The sequence below is a fragment of the Phyllostomus hastatus genome, unplaced genomic scaffold, assembly GCF_019186645.2.
Source record: "Phyllostomus hastatus isolate PE091 unplaced genomic scaffold, TTU_PhHast_1.1 phas_scaffold_93, whole genome shotgun sequence".
NCBI lineage: Eukaryota > Metazoa > Chordata > Mammalia > Chiroptera > Phyllostomidae > Phyllostomus > Phyllostomus hastatus.
Window position 1 is genome coordinate 10,802,295 of NW_025334042.1, and position 14,215 is coordinate 10,816,509.

The 14,215-nt window shown below is 38.0% G+C and overlaps 1 pseudogene; it reads right to left on the reverse strand.

Moving 5' to 3' along the window:
- Positions 1-595: 595 nt before the first annotated feature.
- Positions 596-4,114, reverse strand: LOC123812561 (annotated as a pseudogene).
- Between the last annotated feature and the right edge of the window lie 10,101 nt (positions 4,115-14,215).

Genomic DNA, 14,215 nt, shown 5'->3' on the forward strand with positions numbered 1-14,215 from the left:
TGACAGCAACAAAGGGTCTGAAGAGAATGACTCCAATGTGTGGATGTTGTCTCATTTCAACAAATGTTAGACATCAGATTTAAAGAATCCTGTTGTATTCTGTAGAGGTCTAATACTTCTCACAGTGTAAGTCTGATGGTTGCTAGCTTCAGACTATGCCTGCTACATTATCTGGTACAGCTACTGGGTATTTTTATGATTGAATAATATTTATATTAAGTTCTATAGTAACATGTACAACCTGACATTCAATCTGTTAAACTACTCAATCCTGTTCATAAAATTTAAGCAATGACTGATTACCACATTCAGTTGTACAATCATTATAATACAAGTAATTGATAAGTTTGTGCCACTAAATAATTGATTTTAGAAGCCTGTGAATAATAATCAGAAAACGACATTTAATATGATTAGTTTCTTAATCACTGTATTGTTGGCCATTCAAGGTGTTCTAATGGCTAAGAAACAGTAGTACCTCTGATGAGGATTAATACAAAACTGCTCCTGGGAAAAAAAGTGAGAAGATGCTATTAGATATTAATGAACAATTTAGAAGAGATTTCTAATTTCTAGCCTTGACAAGATGTAGACTTCATTCCATCAAGTTTTCTGGAAAAAACCCAGGCCCTTGTTCCATCAGATTACCTGTGGAAATATGGCTGTCAGGATCCAAAGCCACCTGGACTCTCTCAGATCCTTTCACTCTGCTGCTGCTGAAGCTCCCTGTGTTGTGTCTCTGGATCTGAGCAGAAGAGCATAAGTTAGTTCACTTTTAGTTAACCAGCTGACTCTAATAGGAATCTTGTATTCCCACAACTTGCTAGGTGTTAGGCTTGTATTTTATTTCAATCAAGGGAAAGACAATATAAAGTAGTAGCATATTCTTGGCAACATATGGCTATTGTGGCATTGCTGAACCCACTTCTCGCCTACATGCCAGGGGAAAACAGCATTCTCCAAGGAAATGCACCTACTTCTTGCTCTCACTAGTATTACTGATCTAGAATACATCTTGCTCTAAATGACCTTGTCAGAAAGTCTGTGCCTGTGACTGACGACTATGGCACTTCTATCCCTGTCTCTGAGACTGGAGAGTTTGATGAGGCTATCAGGAAGAGGCATTAACATGTGTAGGTAATGAGAGCAGACAGGCCCAGATATATCAGTTTGTTCACAGTACTACACTTGGTTGGAATCCCATCTTTATCCTAAAAGTACCATCAGGGAAGTAGCATTTTGTGGAAATGGTGTAGAACTGGAAGTCAGATGTAATTCACATCCATGATATGTCAATTGCTAGCTACATGACCTTTAGCAAATTGCCAAACATCCATCCATCTTAGTTTTCTAATATGTAAAAGAGTATTAACTATATATACCTTATAGGATCAAGTTATATATAGGACAGTATATTTTATTTTTTAAAATTTTATTTAGTGATGAGAGAGAGAGAGAGAGAGAGAGAGACTGAAATTTGTTGTTCCACTTATTGATGCATTTATTGGTAGTTACCTGACTGGAGATTGAACCCGCAACCTTGGCATATTGGGATGAGACTCTAACCAACAGAGCTACCCAAACAGGGCCTAGGGACAGTGTATTTTAGGCATGCAGTGAATTTTAGCTCTTATATATAATGGCTCACCTTGTGAAAAAATGGCTGACCATGCTTAGCTCCTTATGATCATTAGAAACTAATATTTGCGTAGTGCTTTGAGGTTACAAAATGGTTCAAAATCTACTTCCTTACTTGCTATAGCAGGAGAGAAGGGTCCGAGTCATTGAGTAAAGTGCTTGTCACAGATAAAATGTGGCAGAGTTGGGACCCAGAAGCCTATTATCTGGCTCCAAATTTTATATTTTACCACAATAAAAATCTGCTTCTCAGAAATGTATTTCTCTTCTGCACATCTATGAAATATTGTTTTTATAATTCATTTGGCATTATTACCCATTGCTTTATTCAGTAATTTCTTTTTGTGGATCTATATTCTGTTTTCCCAGTGAGTTAGGAGCAAGCACCATGCTTTTTGAACCTCTGTAGCCCACTCAATGTCCTAGCTTAGTGCTTGCTCTCAGAAAACATTAACTAAAAGAAGATTGATATACCAGTGGGGGCTTTTTCATTGTAAACAGCAGAACTAGATGATTCTGACTCATTTAAGCAAGAAGAAATCTATCAAAAGGCTCTCATGGGCTCATAATTTAGGGGAAGCTGAGAAACAGGTTCATCCAAGGTTGGTGTGGAAATAGAAGTATCACATTGAGCTTATTATAAGAAAAGTGTGGTTAGGACCCTGTTACCTGGGGAAAAAATCAAAAGTTAGCCATCTTCAATTTCTATGTTGTCCTGCTTGAGAAGCATATTTCAGGGAGAAAGTATTTGAATGGCCCATTGTGGGGTGTTGGTCTGTTCCTTTTCAAGGAGAAGCTAGGGCATCTCATTACAGTCCCACCAGTCCATATCCAATGGGGTAGAGTTAATTTCTGAAAATAAAATTTGGTGCTGTTAGAAGTGGGGAAGAGGTACTGGGAAGGTATACCCTCTGCCCTCAAAAACATGGAATCATGCCCTGGGTGGTGTGGCTCAGTGGACTGAGCATCAGCTTGCAAACTGAAATGTTGCAGGTTTGATTCCCAATCAGGGCACATGCCTGGGTTGCAGGCCAGATCCCTATTTGGGGGCATGTGAGAGGCAATTATTTGATGTTTCTTTCCCTCTCTCCATCCCTTCCCCTCTATAAATAAAATCTTTAAAAAAACCATGGAAACAGTCCACCACAAGTTGAATTATTTCAAAAAGCCTTGGTAATTGTTTTCAATTTTGCATGGATCCAAGAAAATAGGATGTGAATAGTGAATGACTGGATTTATAAAGCTTAATTGATTTATTTAAACTTTTTTCAATTACAATTCACATTCAATATTATTCTATGTTAGTTTCAGGTGTACAGCAAAATGGTTAGAAAATCATGTACTTGTTCTACAAGAATGTTTAAAGCCTGCAATACCGGACTATTAGTCAGGTGCACTAAGGGTCTTTTCCCTTAGAATGTCAAATAAAAAAATGAAAACAACCAACACAACAATAGCCATCCAGTGTGAATGATTCAAAATTATACCTATTTTTTGTCAGATAGGCAAAAAATATATTTTTTGGTGTGCACAGAATTTTGGTAATTAGTTTATGAGTGCCAAGCGATGCAGACAGTTGAAAACCACTACTACTGACAACTCTAAGAGGTGCATATTCTAGAATTAAGTAAACTGGTGGCATTATGGAAATACCATGCAGTCTGAGAATATTAGGGTGCCACAGGTGGGACCATATTTCTACTTCTGTTATCAGCTGATGCTCAACTCCTGCTTTCTCCAGTTGAACTTTAAATAAGACTTTCACAGCCAGGATAAACTTGCTTCATTTTTTCTCACCAAGTAAACATTTTCAAACTTGCCTTTACCAGAGGGTGACCAATTTCTAAATCTTCCAAAGCCCATTGTCTTTTTTTATTATTCATTTTTCTTTTTCTTTAAAGATTTTATTTATTTATTTTTAGAGAGAAGGGAGGGGAGGAAAAAGAGAGGGAGGGAAATACTGATGTGCAAGAGAAACATTGGTTGGCTATTTCTCACCCCCAATTGAAGACCTGGCCCACAACCCAGACATGTGCCCTGACTGGGAATTGAACTGGCAACCTTTTGGTTCCCCAGGCAGGTGCTCAATACAGTGAGCCACACCAGCCAGGGAAGTTTTCCTTTTTGATGTCAGTTCCCTTTCAGAATTTATTCCAGGGGCTGGTGGCTGGGGCTGCTCACTCTTTTGCATATTGTTCAGTGGCCTGGGAACAGGATGTGGGACACTGGTTGCCTGCAATTGCTTCTGCTTCAGATTCTAAACTGGTTTATGGCTGGAGATAAGCTTTTGGGCTTGTGAAGGAACTTACTGGGAGGAATTTGAAGGACACAAGACCCCCTGAGCCTGGCCACTATTTGCAGTTGACAGATGCTAAAGAGGAAATTGCTGAGTCACCAGAACACATTTTGGACCATCACCAGGTAGAATTGTAGTCTTAACAGGCTCTGACATACAGTTTTCTTTAGATTTGTCCATGGTGTATGTCAGCTCTGGCCTCTGACCCAAAGTTGCTGAGTCCTCTGGAGAGCCAAGCCCTCCCCTGCTAGAAATCTTTGCATCTGATACTCTAGACTTCCATATCCCCTCTACATGAGAGTTAATTTTCCTGGGGCTCTGAGCTGGAAAAGAAAAACATTTGCAGTATATTTCTTCTAATGCAAAGAGAGCAAGTGATTTCTGCTTGATGGGGATTTCATTTCTTCAGGGGACCAGGTTGCCCACCCTGTTAAGCACTTCAAGAAAATCGTCACATCCAATACTCCTGACAGCTACATTAATTTTGAATTTTAAAACCAACCTTTGTTTAGGGTTCCTTTTTGTTTCCATCCTGATAGACAGTTGTATTCAAAGACCATTGAGAGTGTTCAGAACAAAGACTCTGAGCTTCAGTAAAAGGTAATTTATTGTACTCTTTTACACATTTACAGGAGAACAAAATGGGAGGGGGGAGAAAAGGAAGAGCAGGTTTATGGAACTCATTACTGACTCTTGAATGATTTAGTAATGCCAACAGAGAAACAGGCAAGTCCTAGAACTTGAGAATTTGTGTTCATGAAGCTGTTCTACTTCAGGGCTGGTTTCCTGAAGGTTTTAAATATTCTTTTTTAAAGTATGTCTGGTGAGTAGAGTGAGAGCCAGAAGACCGGACTCTTGTTCCCAGCATCAGGAACCTTCACCCTGGGTGAAGGTTCCGTCTGCCTTATCTGCTCACGGGAGCTCCCCACCTATTTGCTCTGTACTCTGGCCCTTCTGCCTTGACAGATGGTTCTTATTTAGCACTGCACATACCTTTTCTTTTCTAGGCACTCACTTTCCCCAACCTATAATTAACATTTTTGATTAGTGCTTTTTTCTGTCATAGTTTTTAATGGTTTAGAGAAGTTAATACATATATCTCCCCTAAAAGAAACAGTACACATCCCATCCAAAGAAATTATACAGACGCACACACAAACACATGTTGTATGGGTTTGTGTATGTATCCCTCAAAGGAAAAGAATATTCCATTTATGGATCAGGAAACTTGAGAACCTGAGGTTAAACACCCAAGGACATAGCTAGACAAGGATGATCTTGGCATTTGAATCCAGGTAGAGTAGATGCCTGGCCTTCCTGGTTTGAACAATGAACATTTACTTATTACCAAATATTGGATGAAATATACCTAAGGAATAGGATCTAGAAAAAAAAATTCCTATAGAATTTCTATTTTGTATTTTTCACTCTCTCATTGTGTAGGATGTATCTTGGATCCTTAAAACCACACAAGTGAATTAAATGTAGAAATGTATCCCCAGGAAATGAGTGCTTAGAAAGAAGTCTGGTGCCTACTCGGAGGTTTAACAACATGTCAAAAAACTCTGAAAAGAAAAGTAGCATGGCACATGCTGCACATTCCCCTGTCAAATTCTTTCTGTCACTGTGTGGACAGTTTTACTCTGTGATTCCAGGAAATATCTACTCAAATGGTTCTCTCATTGGCAGCTACAAATTATAACAGATCTGGAAAGCTTCTGAGAGAACCTTGTTAATGGAAATGATCTTTTAAAATTAAGATGATTTACTGCCTAAAATGAAAGCACAAGCCTTAAACACATGACTTTGAATTATAGGATTTATCAATACCACTAAGAATTAGACAAAATTAGATGTATTACTTTGATAAAGAACTAATTTTCTAGTAAGAGAGGCAGAAATTAGGAGAAGATTGTTTTTCTTCCTGTAAATGATTATGCCTTTTACACTGCCACACAATGCACAAGAGCTGGATAAAATGAGTAAGCTTCATGGCTTCAGTTCTTTTTTCTTAGCTTAAGTACATTCTTAGAATTTACATAGAGCCCCACCTGTAGGCAAGATTAACAAATAGAAATTCTTTTTTTTAAACTTTTTTATTTTTAAAGGTTTTATTTATTTTTAGAGAGCGGGAGGGGAGGGAGAAAGAGAGGGAGAGAAACATCAATGTGTGGTTGCCTCTCATGTGGCCCCCACTGGGGACCTGGCCCACAACCCAGGCATGTGCCCTGACTGGGAATTGAACCGTCGACCCTTTGGTTCACATCCTATGCTCAATCCACTGAGCTACACCAGCCAGGGCAACAAACAAAAATTCTTTACATAGGAAACATGACAGATATTAGTGGTATTTGATACATTCCTTATTAAATGTTGTATTCAATATATGTTTATTGAACATCTATTAGGTGGATGGGACAGTGCTAATCTATGTGGAGGGAACACTGAAGGTGTCTACTCTTAAGGAGCTTACACCATGGATGGGGAGATGATAGTTTCATACATGGAAAACTCGATAATGGAAAGATGGCACTAAAAGGGCACATGATAGTGAATAATGAGAGATTGAGATGAGAGAGAGATTTCCATGGACAAAGGTAGCCCCTCCCAGAAGATGTCTTGCAGAACAGTGGATTTGATTTGAGGCCTAAAAAAGAATACAATAAGAATAGGCAGGACACAGTAAGAGAAAAAATTTACAAAAAGTCATAGATATGAACAGAGTAAACCCACCATGGGAGAAGTAGAAGAGAGGAATACAAAGTCAAATTGTGGAAGGGTTGTAGGCCAGGCTAAGGAGTATAAACTTTATATGACTGCAAACCACTAAAGATTTTTAAAAAGAATAGAACATGTTAGAAGTAGTATTTTATGAAAACTAACTCATATTGAAAGCAGGAAGACACATTAGGAAGCTTTAGCTCTAATCTTGGGATAAAAGTGGGCCTGCATTAAGATGGTAATACAGAAATAGGAAATCATTTAAAAGAGATGTTCAGGAGACCAATCTTTGGGTGGTGAGCACACAATGCATTATACAGATGATCTATTACAAAACTATATACCTGAAATTTACATAATGTTTTGACTAATGTTATCTCAATACATTTAATTTGTTTATTAATTGTAAAACATGTTTATAGGACTTTATTAAGAATGATAAATAACATAAAACAATAAAGACCAACATGTTTCTGAGGTTCAGACCAGGAACAGAGCATGTTCCATTATTGACAGAATTGTTGAAGGCAGGAGAGTGATCCAATATTGGGGAGGTAACAAATTCAGATTTGATACATAATTGGTTAAGGTGATAGTAGAATATATGTGTTTTCCTGAGACACTGCATGCTATGTTTGTACATGTCATGACTATTTACATTTACTCTTTTAAGGAGACTTTGGTAAATCCTGTTTGAAAAAGAAGACATTTTTATGTAAATCATACACCGCTTATTTTCTAAATTTTGGGTTTCTTTTGTTGGTTTTGAAAGCAGCACACACTGATGATGCTGACTGCCATCTGTAAGAGCTGAGAGGAACTTCCCTAAGCACCCCACCATGACCTAGACCACTTACACTGTGGCCCTGGTTCTCAGATTGGCCCTACACTGGAATCACCTGGGGAGTTTTTAAAACTATACTGATGCCTGAGGTCCACTTCCAGCAATTGTGCAGTCATTCCTTGCTATATCACGGTTCACTTATTGCAGCTTATTGCGGGTTACCTGAGATACAGTGAAGCTGCAATAAGTGAACCACAATATAGGGAGGTATGGCTGTATACTTTACTGGTGAGTACCCATATAGAATTTTATATGTTGTTAAAATTATGTAGGTTTAAGAGTATAGAAAGTATTTAAGAGCATATGAAGTGTTTATAAGAGTGTGGGAAAGGTTTATAGGAGTGTGGGAAGGGTTTATAAAGCATTAAAATATATATAAATATAAAATAAATATAACCGCTAATTCGCAGTCTCTGGAATGTAACTCCCGTGATAGGTGAGGGATCACTGTACTTTAATTGGCTTGGAATATGCCCTGAGTGTCAGGATTTTTAAAAGCTTCTCAGGCAATTCTCAAGTGCAGTAAAATTTGAGAACCATTAATTCACAGCTAACCACCATGGGGGAAAAACATTTTCCTGTGGGCTAAAGTCTAAAAGTAATCAATATGAGCTTAATGAGTATTCAGAGTAAGTTTAAGATAAATGATCCCTATGTCTGTTTAATTCCATTTGCTCATTTTTCAAAGTTAGAATCAGGGAGGAACACTGAGCATTGAAGGTAGCCCTCTATAATTACATAATTACTTCAAAGAATTTGAGAGACAGTGGCCACCAATTCTGTAGACCCCTAGGCACTGGGTGGCACTCAAGGCAATGAGATGGGAAGAACAAGTTATGACCAGGAATGGGACTCCTGCAGATGAGTGCCATCACCACACACAATCCACTCCTGGGAGTCTGCCCTGCTAGCCTGTTAACTTCTCCTCTGCCCAAATGGACAGAAACTGGAACATAATATCCAGCCATGGTGGGTGCATAATTCCACTACTGAAATGCTCAACACATTTCTGTGCTGAATTTCTTCCCCTTTATCTGTTAAAAACAAAAATAATTGAAAAAACTATGGATTAAAATGTCTTGCTATATTTATAATTTATCCCATTTTCTATATTATTTACAGATAAATGAGATTCCAGATAATTTGCCATAGCATTGAAAGCCCTGTGGATTGCTAGCTGCTAAATAGAGTAGATAAGGCACCTATGGAAAACAATTACAAACCACCACTGATCTAATTGAGATTGAATTAGTTGCCCCATGGCCACTGTAACTTTATGAACAAAATAGAATTAAAAATGCAGAACAGTATTATATAATATGAAGGCTAAGTCTAATGAAAAAAATTCTTCAAAACACACCGTTATCTCACATACAGACATCAAAGCATAATCAACAGGTACTAAAATTTAACTGAGAATTCTGCTTATTAACAAGAATAAAAAGTTGTTTAAATATAATTATTTTAGGTCAGTTCTGGCTAAGTTTACAAGATGATAAATGCTACATTCCAACAGGCAATGTGAGGTCACCAATATGACTTAGAGATGGACAAAAACTCATTTCATGATGCTTCAGTGACTCTTCCAAGTGAGATTACAAATGGATTGGAAGATTAGAGGAGACTATTGGGAGAGCTTCTGTTTTCCAGGGTGGGTCCAGAATCATCCTCTCAAAAGGCAGAGGTATGCATGCATGCAGACGTCCCTTCAGCTGTGGAACTGCATTCATCCTGTCCAAGGGATGTGAGAGCAGAGGAACTGAAAAGTGGAGGTATATGCCAGATCCTAGGGGGAAGGGACAAGTTGTAAGGGACCGACCAGAAAAATCACTTTCATTCTCAGAAAGAGAATGCTGGTGAGATTACCTGTGGCTGGCTGCCAGGAAGACCCAGTGCAGGTGCTCAGTGAGAAAATCAATGGTGTCAGCCAAGAAAGATTTTTCCTGTTTCCTTATTTCTCCTTTAAATGACATGCCTCTGATGGAAATAAGCTTGGTTAGCAGTCTGCCTGAAGAGAAAGAGCTGGTCACGTCCCCTCTTCCTTTTCTAGAGGTCCAAACTTAGGGAGAAGATGCTTAATCTTCAAAGTTTAGAAGTTTTGGACTATTTTACTTCATTGAACATATGAGTTACTAAACAAAGAGTATATATTTGCCTAGAAGTTACTGAGAACTCCTTGTTATGTAAGAGTGACCAGAAAAGTGGTGGAACTTGCCCTAAATTTGTCCAAGGTCAGGGAAATACCTAGTCCCACTGAAAGGCAGTGGGAAAAATGAAGTTGATTTTTGATTAGATGTCATGATGTTGGCTTCCTCAGTTCTAGGGCTATACAGGCCTGCTAGACTGCAGGAGAGCTGCTGCTACCAAAAGATCAACTGCACAAATGGAAATTCCCTACTGGAGAGTCACTTGAAGGAATTAGAGTGGTATTTGAACACTCTCCCTATCCATTCTCCACTGGTTCCAGAGAAAAGTAAAGAAGATACCCGCCACCCATTCAACTCCATGGTGGGTTCAGTGATCTCTGAGCACCACTTGACTTGGACAAGCTTAATACATCATTGGAAAGCTGGCTTTAAGTAATACTGGCTGTCCTAGAACAGGTGGTATTCTCTTCCCTTTTTCTTGATATACAAATTGGAATGTCCACTGAAAAGAATCTTCTCTTCAGGGAGAAATGACTTTGTCAGAGATGAGGAATGATTTTGATCATCTAACAAATATGGTGTCTAGTCTCTGAAGGGAAACAGATGACTCCAATGTTGAGAATTTCAAGTCAGGTAGGAGTGTAGAGGCCTCCCATGGCAGAACAGTGGGGAAGATATATTTTGGCCTCCAATCATACTCATACCCTGCCGAACACTCGTAAATGCAGTCCTGGAGGCAGGAAGAGCGAAAAAGAGGAGCTATGCAACAAAGGAGAGTTGAATGCAACTTTTGGAAACTGAATCTTAGTATTATTATTTTTAATTTAAGAGGTGAGACATTTTTGAGAAAATATTGGATACTTTTTTTAAAGTTTTTATTTACTTATTTTTAGAGAGATGGGAAGGGAGAAAAAAAAAGGAGACAAACATCAATATGTGGTTGCCTCTCAACGTCCCCTACTGGGGACCTGGCCTGCAACCCAGGCATGTGCCCTGACTGGGAATCTTCCTGGCCACCTATTGGTTTGCAGGCCAACACTCAATGCACTGAGCCACATCAGTCAGGGCTGGATTCTTTTTAAACCTCATCCCTGCAATTCATAGTTTAGTTTTATGTCTTAGTATTCTTGGCTTTCTATGTCACAGGCTCAAAAGTGCATGCTGTTAAAAAAATTGCATGCTATTTTAACTTTAAAAAGCTCTTCTCTCAGTACCATTTTTGTTTCAAATTGTTTTCTCTAGCCAGGGACATATAATTCAAAAGTAAATTATTGTCAAGCTCAAGTTTTGTCCACAGTTTTATTACTCTCATATCTTATTTGACAAGTGATATCTTCATTGCAAAGACTAATTAACTCAGAAAGTCTAAGCATATCTATTTTTTTTGATTGCCCTGAAATCTGGAATTAGCCTCAGGCCTGATTTAACCTGAAGTTTATTACTGAAATTCCTAATTACCATTTCAATTTTATCATTATGAACAATCTATAAATTATTTAATTTAAATCAGTTCTATAAATGCCATTCCATTTCTGCTGCAAAAGTTCATTTATTAAAGATTTTAGGGGACTTATGGCCAAGATGGAGGTATAGGTAGATATACTTTGCTTCCTTGCACAACCAAAAAAAGGACAACAATAAATTTACAAACAAAAAATAACTAGAACTGCCAGAAAAATCAAACTGTATGGAAGTCTGACAACCAAGGAGTTAATGAAGAAATATTCATCCAGACTGGTAGGAGGGGAGGAGACAGGCAGCTGGGGTGGAGAGGACTTACAACAAGGCAGTGGCTGGAGGAAGGGCGTGGGGGAATTTGGGAGGGGGGAAGCCACAGCTGGTGGACCAGGAGGTCTCATGTTTGTGTGAGGATAAAACAGGAGGAACAATTGGGGAGCAAGACAAACTGCACAACCCAGGGTTCCAATATAGGGAAATAAAGCTTCAAAACCTGCAGGGGGATGCAGCAGCAGGAGAAACTCCCAGCCTCACAGGAGAATTCATTGGAGAGACCTACAGAACCCTAGAATGCACACAAACCCACCCACCTGCAATCAGCACCAGAAGGGCTCAATTTGCTTATTGGTAGTGGGGGAAGTGACTGAAAATGCTGAGAGCCAAGCAAGCAGCATTGTTCCCTCTTGGACCCCTCCTCCACATACAGTACCAGAAAGCAGCAAAATGGGTTGACCTGCCTTGGTGAATACCTCAGGCTCTGCCCCTTACCATGTAACAGGCAAGCTGAGACAAAAAAAAATATGGCCCAAATGAAAGAACAGATCAAAGCTCCAAAAACAGAACTAAGTGATCAAGAGATAGCTAACCTATCAGGTATAGAATTCAAAACACTAGTAATCAGGATGCTCACAGAAATGGTTGAGTATGGTCCAAAAATAGAGGAAGTCATGAAGGCTATGCAAAGTGAAATAAGGAAAATGTACAGGGAACCAACAGTGAAGAGAAGGAAACCAGGACTTAAATCACTGATTTGGAGCATAAGGAAGAAATAAACAGTCAACCAGAACAGAATGAAGAAACAAGAATTGTAAAAGATGAGGAAAGGCTTAAGAGCCTCCAGGACAACTTTAAATGTTCTAATATCCACAGAGCTGCCAGAAGGAGAAGAACATGAGCAAGAAATTGGAAATTAATTTGAAAAATAGTGAAGGAGAACTTCTCCAATCTGGCAAAGGAAATAGACTTCCAGGAAGTCCAGGAAGCTCAGAGAGTCCCAAACAAGGTGGACCCAAGAAGCCCACACCAAGGCACATCATAATTACATTACCCAAGATAAAAGATAAGGAGAGAATCTTAAAAGCAGCAAGAGAAAAGGAGACAGTTACCTACAAAGGAGTTCCCATAAGATTATAAACTGATTTCTCTAAAGAAACCTTGCAAACAAGAAGGAGCTGGAAAGAAGTATTCCAAGTCATGAAAGGCAAGGACCTACATCCAAGATTACTCTATCCAGAAAGCTATCATTTAGAATGGAAGGGTAGATAAAGTGCTTCCTAGATAAGGTCAAGTTAAAGGAGTTCATCATCACCAAGCCCTTTTTATATGAAATGTTAAAGGGACTTATTTAAGAAAAAGAAGATGATCAAAATGACAACAAAATCACAACTATCAACAACTGAAGCTGAAAACAAAAACAAAACCAAAGTAAGCAAACAACTAGAAGAGGAACACAACTAGAGAAATGGAGATCACATGGAGGGTTATCAGTGGGGAAGGTGAGGGGAGAGAATTGAGAAAAAGGCACAGGGAACAAGAAGCATAAATGGTATGTACAAAATAGACAGGGAGAGATTAAGAATAGTATAGGAAATGGAGAAGCCAAAGAACTTATATGTATGACCCATGGACATGAACTAAGGAGGGGAAATGCTGGTGGGAAGGGTAGTGCAGGATGGAGGGGAATAATGAGGAGAAAAAAATGGGACAACTGTAATAGCATAATCAATAAAGTATACTTAAAAAAAACAAAGATTTTTAAATTTCAGAGGTTTGGTCAGAGACTTTCATATAATACCTTTTTTTTCACAGCACCTTTCAAAACTTCCACCAATTTTTTTTGGTAGTTTGTAGTGATCTTTGACATATATATAGTATTAGCTAACATCATGATAAATTATGATAAATTATGACCAAGTATTTGAGGCCCACTTGACCCACTTAATAACCTTGATATAAAGCAAAGTAGAATAAATTTCCCCTTTACTATATTCTATATTTTTATGTAATATTTTATAGCCAACTATTATTATACTGGATTTATGTCAATTTTAGGAAGGTATTTATTAATAAGATATGCATAAAGAAGCTTTTTATACTTTTAAAACCATTACCAACACTCATAATTTTACTGAAATGTAAATATAATCATTTCACAGATTTTTTTAAAGCAAACTTTTTTTCTCTTTGGGCTTAGATTTTCTTATAATTCTTCTCTCTGCACCCCTTATATCACCTCCTCCACCCACTCCCAGGATAATCCATATTAATAACTCAGTATGAATCACTCCCATGAATCCAATGTATCAATTTGCAATTTTCTTTGCTCTCACATATATACATACACAGGATTTCCTCTCTCTCCAAAAATATGATTTTATGTATAGTTTTCTGCTTCTTGATTTTTCAGTCAATAATATCTCTTGGAGAATTCTCTGATTTTTCTGATACATCTCTTGGTTATTTACAAGGGTTTCATAATATTCTGCTATGAGATGTATTTCTAAACTATTTGTCTATTGATGGGCTTTCATTTTGTTTCCATGCTTAAACTCTTCAAGTAAATGTTGTAACAATGATTTCTCTAAGCATTTTCTCACAAACTGGTTGTTATGTCTGTGGGATTGATTCCCAAGAGTGAAATTACTGTGTTAAAGGGTATTTGTAGTTTTAACTTTAATAGAGCTCCAGAGAGCTTTCTTTAAAGGCTGAAATAATTCAAACTAATAGCAATGTATGGGAGTATACCTTTCCCCACACCTACCAGTAATAAGTTCTATAGCTCTATTCAATATATTTTTCCTGAGCTCATAGGTAAAATATGGTATTTCACTT